This window comes from Phyllobates terribilis, unplaced genomic scaffold (genome assembly GCF_046119375.1).
Source record: "Phyllobates terribilis strain yellow unplaced genomic scaffold, ASM4611937v1 Scaffold_14__1_contigs__length_39327217, whole genome shotgun sequence".
In the NCBI taxonomy this organism is placed as follows: domain Eukaryota; kingdom Metazoa; phylum Chordata; class Amphibia; order Anura; family Dendrobatidae; genus Phyllobates; species Phyllobates terribilis.
In genome coordinates this window covers 7959123-7981906 of record NW_027362774.1, presented here as the reverse complement: position 1 = coordinate 7981906, position 22784 = coordinate 7959123, and the positions used below count along the sequence as shown (strand labels likewise).

At 39.5% G+C, this 22784-nt stretch overlaps 1 protein-coding gene across 11 annotated transcripts in view; it reads right to left on the bottom strand.

Annotated features, from left to right (window-relative positions):
• ZNF536 (zinc finger protein 536) overlaps window positions 1-20899 on the bottom strand; it is an 809539-nt gene extending 788640 nt beyond the window's left edge. For 5 of the 11 annotated variants that reach the window (XM_073659661.1, XM_073659658.1, XM_073659656.1 and 2 more), the window contains exon 1: window positions 20030-20504. The gene's annotated coding sequence lies outside the window, so the exon portion shown is untranslated. Of the gene's footprint in view, window positions 1-18551; window positions 18815-20029; window positions 20507-20730 lie in introns of those variants that run through there. The other 6 variants (XM_073659657.1, XM_073659662.1, XM_073659659.1 and 3 more) reach the window with 5 other exon arrangements.
• Window positions 20900-22784: the final 1885 nt, after the last annotated feature.

Sequence of the window (22784 nt, the reverse complement as noted above, 5' to 3'; positions counted from 1 at the left end):
GCAGCTCTGGAGTATAATACAGGAGGTAACTCAGGATCAGTAATGTAATGTATGTACACAGAGACTGCAGCAGCAGAATAGTGAGTGCAGCTCTGGAGTATGAGACAGGATGTAACTCAGGATCAGTAATGTAATGTATGTACACAGTGACTCCACCAGCAGAATAGTGAGTGCAGCTCTGGAGTATAATACAGGATGTAACTCAGGATCAGTAATGTAATGTATGTACACAGTGACTGCACCAGCAGAATAGTGAGTGCAGCTCTGGAGTATAATACAGGATGTAACTCAGGATCAGTAATGTAATGTATGTACACAGTGACTCCACCAGCAGAATAGTGAGTGCAGCTCTGGAGTATAATACAGGAGGTAACTCAGGATCAGTAATGTAATGTATGTACACAGAGACTGCACCAGCAGAATAGTGAGTGCAGCTCTGGAGTATGAGACAGGATGTAACTCAGGATCAGTAATGTAATGTATGTACACAGTGACTCCAACAGCAGAATAGTGAGTGCAGCTCTGGAGTATAATACAGGATGTAACTCAGGATCAGTAATGTAATGTATGTACACAGTGACTGCACCAGCAGAATAGTGAGTGCAGCTCTGGAGTATGAGACAGGATGTAACTCAGGATCAGTAATGTAATGTATGTACACAGTGACTCCAACAGCAGAATAGTGAGTGCAGCTCTGGAGTATAATACAGGATGTAACTCAGGATCAGTAATGTAATGTATGTACACAGTGACTGCACCAGCAGAATAGTGAGTGCAGCTCTGGAGTATAATACAGGATGTAACTCAGGATCAGTAATGTAATGTATGTACGCAGTGACTCCACCAGCAGAATAGTGAGTGCAGCTCTGGAGTATAATACAGGATGTAACTCAGGATCAGTAATGTAATGTATGTACACAGTGACTGCACCAGCAGAATAGTGAGTGCAGCTCTGGAGTATAATACAGGATGTAACTCAGGATCAGTAATGTAATGTATGTACACAGTGACTGCACCAGCAGAATAGTGAGTGCAGCTCTGGAGTATAATACAGGATGTAACTCAGGATCAGTAATGTAATGTATGTACACAGTGACTGCACCAGCAAAATAGTGAGTGCAGCTCTGGAGTATAATACAGGATGTAACTCAGGATCAGTAATGTAATGTATGAACACAGTGACTTCACCAGCAGAATAGTGAGTGCAGCTCTGGAGTATAATACAGGAGGTAACTCAGGATCAGTAATATAATGTATGTACACAGTGACTGCACCAGCAGAATAGTGAGTGCAGCTCTGGAGTATAATACAGGAGGTAACTCAGGATCAGTACAGGATCAGTAATATAATGTATGTGTGAAGGGGGTCGGTAACCTTTACTATAATCGAGCTCCTGTGTGTGGCCCATTCACATTCTAGTCCTGTGTATTATGATCTATATCCAATAACAGTACATAAAATATCATCGGTGTATGGAAACTGTTACATAAAGGATTTACTATACATTCACATATGGAGCAGCTGTCTACATTTCCAGGTCTAATCGGAAACAATTATTTAGGAATTTGCCATGAAAAACCCGGAACACCTATAGAGATTGGAGAGAATTATTAAGTACATACCCAGATGTAGCAGAGGGGAGTGTGTTCTACCTGGTAACAATGCTGCGATTGTGAAGCATAATCTGAATCTTAATGGATCTTGTAATGAGATTTGCCCCTATATCAGCAGGACGGGATCAAAACAGAAAGTTTCCATTCACTGGCCGCATTAAGAAATCTTGAAAATGGTGACAAATTTGAAGGATTTACCACAATGCAATAATTTGTTGTTTTTTTTAAGGCAGCACTCAAATAACTATACATGCCATTTTATAAAGGTACTAGCCCCAACTGATCTCTCTAAAAAAGGGATCAAGTAACATGACACAAGGTTGAACTAGCGCACAATAATGACACAAGGTTGGACTAGCCCACAATGACAGAAGGTTGGACTAGCCCACAATGACAGAAGGTTGGACTAGCCCATAATGACAGAAGGTTGGACTAGCCTACAATGACAGAAGGTTGGACTCGCCCACAATAATGACACAAGGTTGGACTAGCGCACAATAATGACACAGGGTTGGACTAGCCCACAATGACAGAAGGTTGGACTAGCCCACAATAATGACACAAAATTGGTCTAGCCCATAATATTGACACAAGGTTTGACTAGCCTACAATGATGACACAAGGTTGGACTAGCCCACAATGATGACACAAGGTTGGACTAGCCTACAATAATGACAAAAGGTTGTACTAGCCTACAATAATGACACAAGGTTGGACTAGCCCACAATGATGACACAAGGTTGTACGAGCCCACAATAATGATACAAAATTGGACTAGCCCATAATATTGACACAAGGTTGGACTAGCCTACAATGATGACACAAGGTTGGACTAGCCTACAATGATGACACAAGGTTGGACTAGCCCACAATAATGGCAAAAGGTTTGGACTAGCCCACAATAATGACACAAGGTTGGACTAGCCAACAATAATCATAGGATAGTTCGGTGGGCTTAGACTTTGTTGCAATTATGGGCCATAAGATACAGGGGAAAACATTTCACATCATAGTGGACCCCAGTCAGACACGAATATCACCTTAGCACTTAAAGAGTTTTTTACGAGATCTCTACAGAGATCCAAGCCCTTTGACACTGCACAGAGACTGAGATAAAACTGTAACAGTACCAGAAATCTCTCTACCATGCCTAAGTGGTTTGAGTCCCTTTTAAACAGCCTTACTATTCCAAAAACTTTAGAGGTGGTTTGAGATCACAGCTATATATCAATCACATATCAGGAGATCATTTTTGCTGGAGTTCCCCTTTAAAGAGAAACCTAAAGCTCTTCAACGTTAAGAAGTAGTAGGATGGGTAAGCACTCCAACTAAGAGGACGTCAAGTGGACTTATCTGCAGTCCTATGTAATGCTACAAATGTGTGCTATGCCAAAGCACACACTCGGCTCTGCTACATCAGTACACATACAGCATCCAGGCTCCCTGCGCAGCGCAGCTGACGGGCGGCGATGTGTTCGTTACCAGGCGTCAGCTCGGCCCTTGCTTTGCAGATAGAGGTTAAGCATCTTGGTCATCTGAAATCACCAGAGACCCGGACTAAGTACACGACTTTTCAGGCTGATTGCAATGTTTTCTATTTTGTCTATGACATAAAATGGCTCTAAATCCCTTCAGCAATGTTTTATTTTTAGAGCGTCGAGGAAAAAAAAAAAAAATTGCATCATTTGGATCGCTTTCCTGACACTTACGAGAGGAGCGCTAAAAATGACTTTATTTAACATAAAAATATCCAATTAAGGCTTTATTCAGGAAGACGCTCCACTTTCCCCTGCCACAAAAAGAAAACAAAGTCTTATTAAAGATGGAGACGTTTCTGTTTACTTTAAGTCTTTGTTAATTACAAGTATCGGCGGACTTTATTGTCTGCCGCGTTAAAGCAAAATCTTAAAGCGACAGTTCTTAATAGTCTGTGAAAAGTTGATTATCTCAAATTAACAAGGTTGAGAAGCCGCTCGCCGTCATTTTATGAGACTCTCTCCGTCCTTGCAGAGCTAACGAGACGCTCGGCGGAGGAGCCGGCGGGAGGAGACTTTTTAAAGGGACTTCTGGCAACTTTATTTCTTTTACTATATTTGTATTCTTTATTACACACCCGTGTCTGCTGTACTTTTTTTTTTTGTTTTCTTTCATATGAGCAATAAAAGCAAACAAAGTTAAAAAAAAAAACGAATGAAACTTGTTCCATCAAATGTCGTATGCATGGATTCGAGGAGAGGAGACCACCATTATTGTGAGCCAACATATGATGCTTCCATTCTGCACTCTCAGTTCCTCTAGCTCCATAGTAAAGAATTGATATGAGGAGACTTTTTAAAGGGACTTCTGACAACTTTTTTTCTTTTATTATATTTAGATATTTTTTTATTACACCCCCGTGTCTGCTGTTCTTTGCTTTTATTGCTCGTATGGAAAAATAAAATAAAAAAACAAAGTCAGAAACTAATGAAAGACTTATGAAACGTGTTCCATCAAATGTTGCATGCATGAATTCGAGGAAACGAGACCACCATTATTGGTGCTTCCATTCTGCAATCTTAGTTCCTCTAGCTCCACAGTAAACAACCATAGGGGACTCAGCCACATCCATGGGCCTATATTATGATCAACACAAAACTTCCTTCATGGAGTGTCAGGAGAACTATGTTACAAAAGTAGATTTGCCATTCAGGAGACTGGGAAAGCTGGCCACAGAAATGGCGGCCATATTGTTCATCAGATAGCTTTGCAAGAAACCGTTACTTAGAGATGATGCACTTATAAGTTTCTTAATAGACATTTCAAAGTATACAAAGTTTTTCTTCTCTTTCTAAAAAAAAATGTTTGTGAATTAAAAAAAAAATAAAATAAATAATATTCATCATCATCATCATCATCATCTGCATTTTATTTGTGTCCTTCCCTCTGACAGTTTCTATCTCTAAGGATCCAAATACAAGAAGTCAGTCACATAACACCTAAATCACAAGCAGTGATACCCATGAGTGAGTCATGGATTCACCATTTACACAACAAAATTAACTTAAAAGATTTTGTAACCTAATTTAATTGCACAAATGTATCAACAAATAATCAAAACTTTTTTTTTTTTTTTAACACTGGAGAAAAGTGGCCATCATCCCAGGAGATACAAGGGTGATAACTTGGATCAGTACAAGATATCTTGAACTTGAAATCAAATGATCGGGTCAGGAGGAAATCTGGCAAACAAGTATTGAATTTCCCTGCAGCGCCACCACAGGGGAAATGAAGCATTACACAGTTATCATTGAAATCAATGACAGATCCTCCAGAGAGAGGAAAAGACAACTTTAGAACTACCTTGATGAAAGAAGAAAGTCCTAAACAGGGATCTGCCTCCTCAACCCTCCCATACAATGAAATAATTATATGATAGAGTCCAGGAGAAGTTTTTTAATTTTTTTTGTTTTTTAAAACAAGTCCATCACTTCACATAGTAAGTGTAAACTTCGGAAACTTAAAAAAAAAGAACAAAAGTTAAGAACTAAACATATTATATGGCATCTGAACGAAAAACAATGCAGTAAATTGATAGTTTGCAACATTGTTTCAAAATAGAAAAAAAAAATAAACAACTTTCTTCCAGAGATGTGTCGCTTTACTGAGCTCATCTGCTTATGTTGTTTTTTATAAAATCACTATTTTATCAGCAAGAGATTATTACTAGGGGACTAGTAAAGCTGCTGTCATGGAGTCCAGCTACGCCCCCACCACTGATTGGCAGCTTTCTGTGTGCATAGGCAGAAAGCTGCCAATCAGTGGTGTGGGCGGGGCTATACAGAGCTCAGCATTCAGAGAACTGCTAGATCTGCAGCAGATAGAACAGTTTTTAATCAAAACTGCAGCACGCAGTAAAGTGAAACATCGCTGGAATCAGGGTCCCTAGCTCTACATCTTTGATGGGATAGAAAAAATCTGGTGACACATTCCCTTTAAAGCGAAGGCTAAACAATATTCTGTAGGTTATAGGATCCAGGTATATATTTCTAGGAGCCAAGTAATGAGAACTGCCATGGCCATATTATGGTCCCAGTAGGGAGAAAAAAGCAGTATGCAATAAGAAGGCTATCCACAACTGGAACGGTTCAACAAACCAAACAGACTAAAACTTTGTCTGAAGCCCCAACCACTTACTGCTTCCGAGGATCCCCCAAAAGATGCCCACCCTGTCTAGCCATCACATACTTTTCGGCTCTATTGGAATACCAGTTTGAAAAGAACATCAAGGACATTAGGTCTTGAACATTCAAGGTGTGGTCTGACTGCACCCTAAGAATAATAATTTTTAGGTATATTTTTAGGCATATACCTTTAATCTGGCATCTGATATTCTGGAGTTCATTCTGGTTTTGCATCACTCGGGTCAGGTTATGACGGAGGAAGTTCCAACATTTATTTTAGACATCAAATGTTCTCCATAGTTTGGCATCTTACAATTTTGTCATTATATGGAACGAGTATCAGGAGGTCCAGAAAAATCCCTTCCGTCCCAATGCCCTATGACCGACTCAATAGAGGGGCACGGTGGCTCAGTGGTTAGCACTGGGGTCCTGGGTTCAAATCCCACCAAGGACAACATCTGCAAGGAGTTTGTATGTTCTCCCCGTCTTTCAGGGGGCTTCCTCCCACACTCCAAAGACATACTGATAGGAAGTACCCATATACAGTCCCACTACATATACAATCCTTTATATTGCCCATTTTATTGTGCTTCTTCAAAAGAGCAAAAAACAGCACATCTTTGCCTGGAAGAGACATTGCTGATGCAGTATAACTACCTTGTGTCTTGTTGCTCTGCTCAGTCTTGCCCTGGTGTATGACCTGTGGCATGAAACTTTCTTCTACAACCTCACTTTTAAAGCAGGATTTGGCTGTTCCTCACCCCCTCTTACAAAACTGTTTCTGTTTCAGATAACGACTGCGTTTCATCCTAAACTCATACACATGAAACTGTCTTCCACAACCTCACCTTTGTAGCAGGGTTTGGCTGTTCCTCACCACCTCCTACAAAGCTGTTTCTGTTTCAATTAACGCCTGCATTTCAACCTATATATATGAAAACGATCATTATCACCTGCTGTTACTCATACACATGAAACTGTCTTCCACAACCTCACCATTGTAGCAGGGTTTTGCTGTTCCTCATCTCCTTCTACTAAGCTGTTTCTGTTTCAATTAACGACTGCATTTCAACCTATACTGATACACATTAAACTGTCTTCCACAACCTCACCTTTGTAGCAAGGTTTGGCTGTTCCTCACCACCTCCTACAAAGCTGTTTCTGCTTCAATTAACGCCTGCATTTCAACCTATATATATGAAAACGATCATTATGACCTGCTGTTACTCATACACATGAAACTGTCTTCCACAACCTCACCATTGTAGCAGGGTTTTGCTGTTCCTCACCTCCTTCTACAAAGCTGTTTCTGTTTCAATTAACGACTGCATTTCAACCTATACTGATACACATGAAACTGTCTTCCACAACCTCACCTTTGTAGCAGGGCTTGGCTGTTCCTCACCTCCTCCTACAAAGCTGTTTCAGTTAATGACTGCATTTCAAAATATATATGAAAACGATAATTATCCCTTGTTGTTACTGATACACATGAAACTGTCTTCCACAACCTCACCCTTCAAAAAGTTAACTCTTTTTTTTTTTTTTTTTAAAGTTTCAAGTCTCAACAAATTTTTTATATATTTATCCAGGAGAACGTGTGAGTTTATACTTCGGTGCAGCAGAGATAAATTGTGCATTTTTTGGTATCTTTAAGTTTCAATAATGCAGATTGCCAGACGACAAACTCCGCTCGACAGCGCCAGCATCGACGTCTAGTCGATAGTTGTACACAATCGCAATTTCCACTCCGTACACGTTATTAAATGTCACAAAATTCCTACCAAAAGGACAGACCCGAGAAGCTTCTCACATCTCCCAGCCTACAAACAATACCGACCAATGGGCGCAGCAGCGAATATAAAAGCTCCTGCCACTAAAATATTATAATTTCTGCATCGGAATCACAAATGTTACTGTATGCAATAGCGTGATTGTCATGGAAACCTTTGATAGGTGAGATATGGATTGCACTAGAGTGGAATAACAATTTCCCCACGTTGCGCTCACTCCAACTCTACGGATCTCCATTTAAAGAGCCATGCGCAGGACTCGGCAGTGCGGTCACTCACACCCCCCCCCCACACCCACCGTTGCAATATTCTTTTAGTAGATTTGGTTCCTACAGAATTAGCTAATTAAATAAATATCTAAATAAGCAGAATCCCCCGAAGTGCAGATGTTGTCTTTGTGCCGAGCCCCTTCCTTATAATGCGTGCATTTATTTCCTGTTTAATGCACCTGCTCAACAATTAGCCTAAAACGCTTTGATTAATCTGCCGTCGCCCGGGCAAACACTTAAATGCAAAGAATATGCTAGTAAGAAAAAAAATATATATTGACTGACTCCATAATTAACTTTTCTATAAAAGAGAGTGCAGCAATATTCACCCGAGCGGAGGCAGAGAGGGCGCGACGACGAGGGGTCTGCGCTATCTGATTCATTAGGAGATATTGGGGAGGGGGTCAGCTTATTCCGATAGGGGGGAGATATGATTTATTTTTTTTTTTTTTATAGGGTTAGTATTAGGGATATGCTATTTTAACTCTTTATTCGGAAGGGAGGTCAATACTTTTATGCCCAAAAATGACAAAAGTATCTTTATTGACGAACACTCTCCTAGAACAATTTGGTAATTTTTGGACACCAATTTTTCTGACTAACAAGGTACCAAAATTATTGTACATCATATTTGGAAGAGAAAAAATTGGATTGATGGGCTCCTGATTGGGAAGGGGATATGCTCTCCTCATTGGGAAGGGGATATGCTCTCCTCATTGGGAAGGGGATATGCTCTCCTCATTGGGAAGGGGATATGCTCTCCTCATTGGGAAGGGGATATTCTCTCCTCATTGGGAAGGGGATATTCTCTCCTCATTGGGAAGGGGATATGCTCTCCTCATTGGGAAGGGGATATGTTCTCCTCATTGGGAAGGGGATATGCTCTCCTCACTGGGAAGGGGATATGCTCTCCTCACTGGGAAGGGGATATTCTCTCCTCATTGGGAAGGGGATATGCTCTCCTCATTGGGAAGGGGATATGCTCTCCTCATTGGGAAGGGGATATGCTCCCCTCATTGGGAAGGGGATATGTTCTCCTCATTGGGAAAGGGATATGCTCTCCTCATTGGGAAGGGGATATGCTCTCCTCATTGGGAAGGGGATATGCTCTCCTCATTGGGAAGGGGATATGTTCTCCTCATTGGGAAGGGGATATGCTCTCCTCACTGGGAAGGGGATATGCTCTCCTCACTGGGAAGGGGATATTCTCTCCTCATTGGGAAGGGGATATGCTCTCCTCATTGGGAAGGGGATATGCTCTCCTCATTGGGAAGGGGATATGCTCCCCTCATTGGGAAGGGGATATGCTCTCCTCATTGGGAAAGGGATATGCTCTCCTCATTGGGAAGGGGATATGCTCTCCTCATTGGGAAGGGGATATGCTCTCCTCATTGGGAAGGGGATATGCTCTCTTGTCATTCTTGGTAAGGGGGGGATGTCAACATCATTTTGTGGGTAATTTTTGGAGAGGACATCCATTTATTCATTTAATATGGTCATCAATTGGAACAATGTTGAATAATATTAGAGGTGGGGTAGAATAGTTTATAGGGGAATTATGAAGATGGGCTATGCTATCACTATTATTTTGTGGGTAATATTTGGGGAGGAGGTTTATTTATTTAATAGGGTCATCAATTGGAAAAAAAATGTTGAATAATAATAGAGGGGGGTAGAATAGTTTATAATGGCATTATTGGGATTGGGCTATGCTATTTTCTTATGGTGATTAACTATTATTTTGTGGGTAATATTTAGAGAAGAGGACCATTTATTGAGTTATTTAATAGGGTCACCAATTGGAAAGATGTTGAATAATATTAGAAGGGAGTGGAATAGTTTATAGGGGCATTTTAGGGGTTGGGTTATGCTATTTCCTTACGGTCATTTATTATTTATTTAATCGGGTCATGAATTGAAAGGATGTTGAATAATTGTAGAGGGGGATATAGGGGCATCATTAGGGTTGGGCTATGCTATTTCCTTACGGTCATTTATTATTATTATTTTGTGGGTAATATTTGGAGAGGACGTCCATGTATTTATTTGTTTATTTAATAGGGTCATCAATTGAAAGTATGTTGAATATTAGAGGGGGGTAGAACATGTTATAGGGGTATCATTGGGATTCGGCTATGCTATTTCCTTACAGCCATTTCCGATTTTCATTTTGTGGGTAATATTTGGAGAAAAGGTCCATTTATTTATTTATTTATTTATTTTAAAGGGTCATGAATCGGAAGGATGTTGAATAATATTAGAAGGGGGTGGAATAGTTTATAGGGGCATTATTGGGGTTGGGCTATGCTATTCTCTTACGGTCATTCAGTATTATCATTTTGTGGGTAATATTTGGAGAGGAAGTCCATTTATTCATTTAATAGGGTCACCAATTGGAAGGATGTCGAATAATATTAGAAGGGGGTGGAATAGTTTATAGGGGCATTATTGGGGTTGGGCTATGCTATTTCCTTACGGTCATTTATTATTTATTTAATAGGGTCATGAATTGGAAGGATGCTGAATAATTGTAGAGGGGGATATAAGGGCATTATTGGGTTAGGAATATGCTATTTTCTTACGGTCATTTACTATTATACTACTTTGGTAGGGTCTTTATTGGGAAAGGGGATATTTTTGAGGTGGTGTATCGCATAGGGAGAGGAAATCTGGCACTTTTCCTGAACGCAAAACTTTTCAACTTCTGCCATATACTTTAAAGACCATCATCAGCCGTAATATTTCTTCGAGGGCCGCGCTGATTATTACGCTCTATAGATGATAGGGACATCCACCGTCTATGTTCCGGGTGCACATTTTATTTTTTATTTTTTTCTCCTTTGGTATGAATATATGAAAAAAAAAACCAAAACACAATCCGATTAGTAATGGAGGAAAATTATAACTTTCAGCAATCAGCATTGATTTTTGCATAGACCACATCATAAATGATGCACAGAACAGGAAATGTCTGTATTGAAGCTTCACCGAGACCCAGCAGAAGAGCGGGAGCAGGTAGGGCAGGATTACGGCTCTCCATGGGGGTCCTCACCGGAGCGCCACAGATCATCTCCTGCTCACTGGTGATGAAATAATACAACTTCTTTCAAGTGATTAACTCTGTGATCACCGAGCTAAAATGTCACTCAAGAGACACAACTGGATCTTCTTAGGTCTTGATACAAGGCCTCAGAAAGTGTAGCAGCTTCCGATCCTATAGAGATAGATGACCAATCGCTACGCGAGATCATTAACATTTAACAGATACGGCTAAATTACCATATACATAACTGGATGCCAATTCCTCGTACAGACTGTATCATCATGATATCGCATCGCTCTCTCCGAAAAGTCTATCGACCCAATTCTGCTCAAGTTGCGTTTGTATTTAAGCTCCATAAAAAAAAAAAATAAAAAATGAAAATATCAGTTGTCATTTTTCAAAAATGATACATACTAAAAACCAAAGTGTACGGCTCTGTTCACATTTTTAATACTAACAGAAATAAAATGATGCATTCTTGTGAATGGGAACCCAAGCCTTCTGTTTGCCTCCTTTCCATCTGCTATCAGTTTTATACCTGGATCAAAAAAAAACTTTTTCTAACTAGCCCGAAAAAAATAAACTGATAAGAAAAGAACATGGTTGCATTTGCTATTTTTCAGTATTACAGTCTGCGGGAAAGAGGAACATAACTGTGGTCATTCACTATCGTTATCCATTAACAGATCCGATTTTTAGTGAATGACCACAGTTCTCTTCCGTTTTCCCGCAGACTGTAATGTTGAAAAATAGAAAAAAAAAAGAACATGGTTACGTTTGCTATTTTTCAACATTACAGTCTGCGGGAAAGCGGAACATAACTGTGGTCATTCACTATCGTTATCCATTAACAGATCCGATTTTTAGTGAATGACCACAGTTCTCTTCCGTTTTCCCGCAGACTGTAATGTTGAAAAATAGAAAAAAAAAAGAACATGGTTGCATTAGCTATTTTTCAGCATTACAGTCTGCGGGAAAGAGGAACATAACTGTGGTCATTCACTATCGTTATCCATTAACAGATCCGATTTTTAGTGAATGACCACAGTTCTCTTCCGTTTTCCCGCAGACTGTAATGTTGAAAAATAGAAAAAAAAGAACATGGTTGCATTTGCTATTTTTCAACATTACAGTCTGCGGGAAAGCGGAACATAACTGTGGTCATTCACTATCGTTATCCATTAACAGATCCGATTTTTAGTGAATGACCACAGTTCTCTTCCGTTTTCCTGCAGACTGTAATGTTGAAAAATAGAAAAAAAAGAACATGGTTGCATTTGCTATTTTTCAACATTACAGTCTGCGGGAAAGCGGAACATAACTGTGGTCATTCACTATCGTTATCCATTAACAGATCCGATTTTTAGTGAATGACCACAGTTCTCTTCCGTTTTCCCGCAGACTGTAATGTTGAAAAATAGAAAAAAAAAAGAACATGGTTGCATTAGCTATTTTTCAACATTACAGTCTGCGGGAAAGCGGAACATAACTGTGGTCATTCACTATCGTTATCCATTAACAGATCCGATTTTTAGTGAATGACCACAGTTCTCTTCCGTTTTCCTGCAGACTGTAATGTTGAAAAATAGAAAAAAAAGAACATGGTTGCATTTGCTATTTTTCAACATTACAGTCTGCGGGAAAGCGGAACATAACTGTGGTCATTCACTATCGTTAACCATTAACAGATCCGATTTTTAGTGAATGACCACCGCTCTCTTCCGTTTTCCCGCAGACTGTAATGTTGAAAAATAGAAAAAAAAAAGAACATGGTTGCATTTGCTATTTTTCAACATTACAGTCTGCGGGAAAGCGGAACATAACTGTGGTCATTCACAATCGTTATCCATTAACAGATCCGATTTTTAGTGAATGACCACAGTTCTCTTCCGTTTTCCCGCAGACTGTAATGTTGAAAAATAGAAAAAAAAGAACATGGTTGCATTAGCTATTTTTCAACATTACAGTCTGCGGGAAAGCGGAACATAACTGTGGTCATTCACTATCGTTATCCATTAACAGATCCGATTTTTAGTGAATGACCACAGTTCTCTTCCGTTTTCCCGCAGACTGTAATGTTGAAAAATAGAAAAAAAAAGAACATGGTTGCATTTGCTATTTTTCAACATTACAGTCCGTAGGAAATAGGAACATAACTGTGGTCATTCACTATCGTTACCAGTTGACAGATCCGATTTTTATCACGGAGCATGCCCAGAACACGAGGGGTGTACAGCGACACTTCTAGTAAAAACGGATCCGTAGCAAAAAAGAAAAAACTGAAAACCAAAGTTTCTGTTTTGGATTATTTTTAGATGGATCAAAAACAGAAACTTTTATTGCTCGGTTTGTAACAGATTCTTCTTTTTTTTTTAAATACAGGATCCGTTACGACTGGACATATGAAGAAGGCCTTGAAGAAATAACGTACAAAATGTAACAATTTTTTTTAAGAATATATTTATAGTTATGATTGACCAGAACTGGAAAATAAGTAAAAATAAGATAAAAAAAATAAAATAAAATTAAGTAGAGGCGCCATATTAGAACTCGTCCCCCTCCACAGACTCAAGCGAAGGACAGAAAACCAAAAGGATAAAAAGTTTCAAAGAAAGTTGTGAGGTCCAGGACTGAACTTCACGCTCCTCACAGATTCTACTGTACTCACATTGTACTGCAGCTCCAAACCAAAGTGATGGCCAGACGGGTCCAAAAATAATCATATATTACATGGCGGCACGCAGCATTCAGCAGGGAGTGGGCTTGTAGTAGCAGATCAGCGATCAGTACCATCCTCTACCCTGGACTGGTGTCAATGGTGATGTCACTGCTGCATATATGTCCATTATCTTAACCCATGAGACACCAATAACAGCGACAGCTGACTGCTCTTTTAGGGGGTTAAACTCTTAAATCTTAAAGTAACCAGATCACTTGAAATTAACTCTGGACTACTTTTTGCCAAATAACCCTGGACTACTTTGCAAAAATAACCTTGGACTTCTTTGCCCAATTAACCCTGGACTACTTTGCTCGAATAAACCTGGACTACTTTGCCCAAAATAGCCCTAGACTACTTTGCTCAAACAAACCTGAACTACTTTGCTCAAATAAACCTGGACTACTTTGCTGGAATAAACCTGGACTACTTTGCTGGAATAAACCTGGACTACTTTGCTCAAATAAACCTGGACTACTTTGCTCAAATAAACCTGGACTACTTTGCTCAAATAAACCTGGACTACTTTGCTGGAATAAACCTGGACTACTTTGCTGGAATAAACCTGGACTACTTTGATCGAATAAACCTGGACTACTTTGCTGGAATGAACCTGGACTACTTTGATCGAATAAACCTGGACTACTTTGCTCAAGTAAACCTGGACTACTTTGCTGGAATGAACCTGGACTACTTTGCCCAAATAACCCTAGACTACTTTGCTGGAATAAACCTGGACTACTTTGCTGGAATGAACCTGGACTACTTTGCTGGAATGAACCTGGACTACTTTGATCGAATAAACCTGGACTACTTTGCTGGAAAAAAAAACTGGACTACTTTGTTGGAATAAACCTGGACTACTTTGCTGGAATAAACCTGGACTACTTTGCTGGAATGAACCTGGACTACTTTGCTGGAATAAACCTGGACTACTTTGCTGGAATAAACCTGGACTACTTTGCTGGAATAAACCTGGACTACTTTGCTCAAATAAACCTGGACTACTTTGCTGGAATGAACCTGGACTACTTTGATCGAATAAACCTGGACTACTTTGCTGGAATGAACCTGGACTACTTTGCCCAAATAACCCTAGACTACTTTGCTGGAATAAACCTGGACTACTTTGCTGGAATAAACCTGGACTACTTTGCTGGAATGAACCTGGACTACTTTGCTGGAATGAACCTGGACTACTTTGCTGGAATGAACCTGGACTACTTTGATCGAATAAACCTGGACTACTTTGCTCAAATAAACCTGGACTACTTTGCCTGAATAACTCTAGACTACTTTGCCCAGGTTGTACAGACCTAATGTGAATTATCCATGAAACATTAATGAGCAAAAAGTAACAAAACAAAACAAAAAAAAACAACAACAACAATCGACACGACAGACAAGGATCTGGGTCGGCACAACCTTCACAAATCGGAACCATTTTTTAAAAAAAACAAGATCCAAAAACACTTGACGATTCTTTAAAAGTTACAAAAAAAAGCTGCAAAGTTAAAGGTAAAATTCTAAATCAAAGAAATGTTCTCGCTGCGTCGCAATCGAAATGATTAAATTATTATAACGAGAGAAAAATGTCAATATCACGGACGACATGATGATAATAACTAAAACGTAACGATAGAGAGACACAGATAAAGATAGAAAAAGACAGATATGAGATTGAGAGACGATAGATAGATATGGATGGATAGATAATAGATGATTGATAATAGATAGATAATAGATAGATAAATATATAGATATACGATAGATAGATAGATAGATAATAGATGATAGATAGATAATAAATAGATAATAGATAGATAATGGATAGATAATAGATAGATAATAGATAGATAGATAATAGATAGATAGATAGATAAATATATAGATATACGATAGATAGATAGATAGATAGATAGATAATAGATAATAGATGATAGATAGATAGATAGATAGATGGATAGATAATAGATAGATAGATAGATAGATAATAGATAGATAGATAGATAATAGATAATAGATAGATAGATAGATATAGACATAGATAGATGATAGATAGATAGATAGATGATAGATAGATGATAGATAGATAGATAGATAGATAGATAGATAGATAGATAGATAGATAGATAGATAGATACTTTTCTGCACTCAGGAATGTTTGGATCGGGTGAGCCCAGAACAATGGACATCTATCAATCTACAGAAAACCGTGGCACCAAACAATGATACATTGTAACAAAGAATCTAACGCATTTTGTAAAAAATCCCATAAAAAGAAATTCCAATGTAAAAAAAAAAAATGCAATAAATTATACAACTTCAGGGTCAGATTTTGTCAAAGCCTCCAAAAGGTAAAAAAAAGCAAAAGTCCCCAAACAAAGTGAAACATAATGCTGAAGTTATGGAGGTCATTAACGTGTAAGATAGCAGGACAGGTTGATAATCAGGGTCCCAGCCCGAGGTGAGGGGGCACTAAGGGTTTTAAGAATATATATAATACAAAAATACATCTGCGGAAATGGTAAGGGGTCAGAGGCCGCAGAGGCGGCCGCACTCCTCAGATGAAGGTGGAAAGTCTCATATCTATGTATGAAAGGAAGCATCAAACTATCCATCTCCCAAATACCTAATAATAAAATGTAACATTACATGTGATTCTCCAATATTTGCATGTTTGTATAAAGAGGAGGTCTAGTATCCGTACACAGCAGACTATGCAGAAAAGCATTTTATATAAGTGCATGTGTACTGTGTGTATTGTGTATGTATATGTGATATATATGGAGAAGGGAATATAGGAGTATGCATGAATATGTTGTATATAACGGTGTGTGTGTCATGTGTGTATAGTTGTATGCTAGTGTATAAGAGAATTATGCCTGTGAGTCTATACATGTGTGCTAAATATTATATATGTGTGTGTTTAATATATATATATATATATAATGCGTAAATATATAAATGTGTGTATATATGTATATAGTGTGACTGTAATATATATGTGTTATATATATATATAAAATGTGTAAATATGTAAATATGTGTGTATATATGTATATAGTGTGACTATAATATATATGTGTGTGTAATATATATATATTACACACATGCATTATACATATACACACACATATATACATTATGACACACATATTCATTATATATACACACATATACATATATATTACACACACTATATATATATACATATATACACACACATACACACACATTATATATACACACACACATGCATTATACATATACACACATATATACATTACACACACACACATTATATATACACACACACACATATATATTACACACACACATTATATATATATATACACGTATATATATATATATATATATATACATATATATATACACACACACATACACACACATTATATACACACACATATGCATGAACGATACACATGCAAATAAATGGGAATATAGAAATGTATGTGTGTAATTGTGTAGTATAATGTATGTGTATGTGGTGTATATAGTTGTATATATGTATATACAAATCAATGTGACCGGTATAATAATACACATGCATCCATGCACTGGTGCAATGAAATCATTAATATATTAAGGGAAAAAAAATAATGATAAAATCTGACATGATTATGGAAGAGGTGATATGTAACAGAGCCATATAAACCTCGTGTGTACAGTATGCATCAGTATACATATATACACACATCCCCTCATCCTGTGACAGGTGAGAAGCATCAGCAAAAAAATAAAAAAAAATAATAAAAAAATCCTCCCAAGTTGAATGTGAGGTCTGATGTGAGCGCTTTCCCTGATGGAGGTGTCAGGTTGTCAGGTTGTCAGGCCTGTTCCTGCCTGATACAAGATAGAAAGTGCAGGGCAGGAAGAAAACTATGGATGGAAGCCCCCTGTGACCGCCCTCCTATAAATATTCTGGATTCTGTCTGCTAATTCTTGGGGTCTGGAATTAGCAGAAAATCAGCAAAGGGAAGAAAAAAAAAAAAAAAAGTTTCAGTTGAAGTAAATCCCTGACAGGAAACTTCCTATTTCGCAGGCTGACAGGGAAAGTTGTTGTGCCGGCTGCTGTCTCTGGGGGGCTTGTAATGCGAGGGGTCACGGCCTGCACTGCTAACCGCTGCCCCTGTTGGCTTTACAAGTACACTGTAAAAAAAAGAAGAAAAAAAAAAGCGGGAAAACCTAAAATATTCAACCCAGACACCACACTTACCCCTCCTACCTCATCCTCCCCTGACTGAAAGACCCCACTTCATGTCTACACGCCCACCCTGTCACCAGACAGAGCTGTCAAACCTTAACCCCCTGGTGCAACCACCATCAAACAAGATCCCACGATACACCAGACATGCTCAATCAACACAAGACTGTAGGCCTTAAAAGGGTTAAAGGTTTTTTTTTTTTTTTTCAAGTCCAGATGCCCCAGCTTAATTTGGATGGGACAAGGCTGTGGTACTCATAGGCTCAGCACAGCAAAGGGTTAAAAAAAAAAAAGTGAAAAAAAGAGGGGGGGAATGTAAAAGGACAACATATTCACAGGGAGGATAGTAATTTCCCAATTACGGCAGTTTAAAATATGGCCTCCCATCAGTCAGTGATGAGGGTGACAATATGCATCCATTCTACATAACAGGCTCCCTGTAAAATCCATACAGCTGCCATTTGTTCGGGTGGAAAATCCTTTGCCTGGGAAGAAATTACACACTTAGGACTGGAGCAGAAGAGGTTAATCTACATTGTGACATTGTGACATATTTATAAATCGCATTTATAAATATTTACAGATACTTCGATACATAAATATCATGGACGTTGTCCGCAAAACAAGGCAAGGAATCGGCTATTTGTCAACACACGGACGAGGCAGAGCTGCACCTTTATATTGTGCACCCACCAAAAACGGCTTAAATAAGAATACTTTTACCTGCAGTCCTAGGTAAGTTGGAAACCCAGCTCTGCTACATTTGACAAACTCATCTCTGCTGTCCTGCAAATTGTTCCACAACAAAAGGAAATTCTGCCTTATTAAAAAAAAAAAAAAAAAAAAACTAGGAAAAGTGGAGATGTCCTCGACACAACTTCATTCCCACGTGGGGGGAGAATTAATGGGATGAAAGGTGACTCGGTCCCTCTGTGAGCAGCTCCATTCCCGGCAGGAGCTCTGCTAGAAGGGGATAATCCTGGTTCCTGCAGGTTACATGGGATTTTTTTTTTATTATTATTATTTTGTTATCTACTGTACTAAATATACATTTCCTGCCTGACAAAACAATCCAAGGGTGAGGACATGGCAGAGTCTCCTCCCTGGCAGGTCCCTCTAATGAGTCTAATAGCAGCTGATGCTATGCAGGTTGCAATCTCTCATTGCAAAGACTTGACACAGACTCACAGCTCACCCTGCAAGCCCCACATGACTGAAAGATCTGCCCTAAGACATAGGAAACCTCAAGTCTTAATTTAAATGTCTCTGAGCAAACAAGAGCAGGGCACCATAAGGGGCACCTCACATGCCCACATACATGCCACACTGCTCATATTAGTTTCTATGGAGTAGTGATCAGATGTGTGCATTACACTCATTAATCTCTCTCTGACCAAAATCATATCTGCATCCCCCCCTCCCCAAAAAAAAGTCCTACTTTGCAAGATTAACCCTCCCAATACAGAATATGACCTTTAAGGAGTGATTGACAGGTGAAGTTTTAAAGAGGTTTAGCAGTAGCTGATGGACATGTGAGTGGAAATACAATTGTGATATGGTGGGAGTCTCCAGCTAATGCCATCCACCTACCCACCCCATCCCTGTGCCAGCCCCTGCACTGCATGGCAGGTGCTCCAGCCCTGGCCACCTCTGGAGACCTGAGAGCTTCAGCCTGACATTTCCAGCTTCCCCTGAATGTCACTTGCATTTGCTCCCAGCCTTGTGCAGGAAGGGAGGTCGATGAGAACACAAAATGGCAGGTCTCTGAGGCATCACAAGTTTGGCACAACAGCAAGCACCTGGGCATACAGAGGGCACCCCTAAAACCACTTCTGAAAAAAACTTTTCTCTGCACCAGACATAAAACCCAACAACTTTTTTTCCCAACAAGTTCAGGAGAGAAGGAAACTTGTTACAAATGTATCAAACCCCCTGGAAACCAGCAACCCACAACAAGGGGGCACCTCCTGCCCTCCTCTCCACCATTGAATGGCTTCTGCTCCCCTCTTTCCATGACAGCCCTTCTGCCAACGTCAAAGCTAGTAAATTATACTATATCCTTGGCAATAATCATCCCTCCAGGCCCCTGTACAAAACAAGAATGCAATGCAAAAATGCACAAATGATACTTCTACAGAACAAGGAGGGGGGTCACTAAACTGAAGCCCTGGCACACAGGACCCCCCATCTGCTTCTCTTACCTTCTATAGGTTCAGCACAGATCCCCGGACAAAGTGCTTGATGCTTGCAAAATGCTGGAGCTCAGTGAATAATGAGACATGTCCATATGATTGACTTGTTCATGTTATGTTTCTGGAGGAGGAAGAGGAGAGAAGGGAGAGAGGGGGAAGCAGGAGGAAGAAGAAGGAGGAGGAGGAGGGGGCTGTGGTGCCCCTGGGGGTGTCTGCCAGGGGGTCCCACTTGTCTTAAGTGTCCCCAGCAGCTTCTGGGCAGAGGGTGCTAATGTGTGTGCGTCCTCCTGGCAGAATGAGCCGGGTTCATTGATATAGATCATAAGACATTCCCTTCCCTCTGACTCCCCCTATCTGGTAGGTGAAATGCATTGTACCATTTAACAAACCCCTCTCCATTGTCGTCTTGGCATAATTCACAGCAACTAGATAGCTCTTGCGGCATTTAAGCTTTGATGAGCCCTCCATGCCACAAGAAGGAGAAGAAGAGGAGGACTAGCCCTGGCACAGGGGGGCTGCTGCATCCATCCCTGCCCTCCCAGCAAGTAACAATGCACACTGACCTTGATGCTGACTTATTAAAACACATCTTGCAAAAAAAAAAAAAAACAACAACAACAAATGCCTGATTGCCAGTCTGCAAAAGAAAAAAAGGGTGACCCAGGGTGCCCAGCTGGTGAAGGAGACATTTGGAGACACTGGTCCCTTACCTGCTCCTGGAAACTATTTGGGAAACTCCTGTTTCTCTGTCCCCTGGAGGGTTAAGCAAATAAGGGGGGGACCAGTCGCAGCTCCCTGCATCCAAGACAAGTCATCAGCGATCAAATGATGCTCATCTGCACTGTAACCTTGTGGCGGATTTAATGTAAATAGGAGCTCTGTGGTGCCAATCGCAGGCACACACCGCCTTAACCCCTGCAGCGACAAAGGGGGGGGGGATGGCACGGGGTGGCAGAATTGTTGTAATGCAATATCAAGCAGCAGGCACCTACCCACTCCCCCCCCCCACACCCCCGTCCATCATCTTGCAGGCAGCAAAGGGTTAACCCTCTGCCATGCCATCTTGCATTCCTCTCCATTAAATCTGACTATATTTACATGAACTATTTAGGAGAAACCCTGAAAACAATACCCACTGCCAAACCATTATGAAAATATGATTTTAATTAATCACGTAGTAGGCATGAAAATTAGCATACAGTAATTAAACTTACAGGCAAAAAAAAAAAAAAGGAGAAAAAAAAAAATCATCATCATGGTGACTCTGTGCCTTAAAGGGGCTGAGATCATCGCAGGGAGTTTTATTAGCAAAGCGAGAAGAAGTTTATTTTCCTCTTTTCTTTTTTTTTTTGGGGGGGGGGGGCTTTTTTCTTGCTTTTATTTTTGCTTTTTTTTTTTTAAATTAATTTTTGCTTCTTTTTTTTTGTTGCTTTTTTTTGCCTTTTTTTATGGTATTTTGGAGACTATTTTCCTCTTTTCTTTTCTTTGGGGCTTTTTTTCTTGCTTTTATTTTTGCTTTTTTTTTTTTTTATTAATTTTTGCTTCTTTTTTTTTTGTTGCTTTTTTTTGCCTTTTTTTATGGTATTTTGGAGACTATTTTCCTCTTTTCTTTTCTTTGGGGCTTTTTTCTTGCTTTTATTTTTGCTTTTTTTTTTCATTAATTTTTGCTCTTTTTTTTTTTTTGCTTTTTTTGCCTTTTTTTTTAATGTTATTTTGCAGACTAGAGGTTGACATTTTGGTATGATGGCTAGCAAGGTGGGGATGCGACTGATGGAATATTAGATGGCTGTACAAAAGGCAACGGGAAGGGGGCGGGAAGCAGGGGAGAGAAAAAAAAAAATGCAATTATGGATTGTGTCCCATAGTTGACAAAAAGCAGGGTCCTCAATGGAGTCTTTGTTGTGGGATTATATAATGATTGTGCAGTAATTATGGGAAAAAAAAAAAAAAAGAATCAGGAATATTACAAAAAGTATCACGATTACAGCAGGAGCGGGGGTCTGCTCCAGGCAGAGGGAATGGAGGGGCTATCTAGTCACATTAGGAAAGGGTTAAAATACAATAAAATTCCCGTATCCAAGGGGTGACAATAAGAAAAGAGGGGCGGGAGGGTGGGAGGCTGTGATGTGCATGATTAACAAGAGATGGAGACGGATTGATTATTCAAAATGCCAAGCCACAGGGACTCTTAAAACATTGATTCAGGTAAGACTAGTTTCATCTTGACTGAAATGAGTTCCCTAAAGATGCACGGGATACATTTTAAATCTGTTTACCACATCAATGAGTAAAATCAGGATACAAAAGGAAAAAAAAAAGAAAAATAATGCCCCATCGTGCCAAGTTAAAAAGTTTTATTTAAAGGGGCGTAAAATCGATCAGGATTCCAGGGCTATAAAGTAGTGGGCATAATTTCAACTTTCAATTTTCAAAAAAATGGCCGATAACAGGGAAGAATAGGTGACGTTCAACTGTCACAATGGAAGAGCGTTTAGTTTACGAGGCCTCAGCTGAAAGTCATGCACCGTCTGTAGGGGGCTGTCAGGAGTGCGTGCGAAGAAGAAGAGAAAAATAACCATTTATGATTAGACCAATCCTAGATTTAGCCAGAAAGCAATTTTTTTTTTAGGTGTCATTGACTAGATTCTCAAAACTGGGGAATGAAAAAGTTTGGAAGCCCCATCCCGCAACGTTGGTAAAAAATGAGGAGGGGGAACTGGATTTTAGCATAATATTATTTGATCATTTATTATGGAAAATCCTC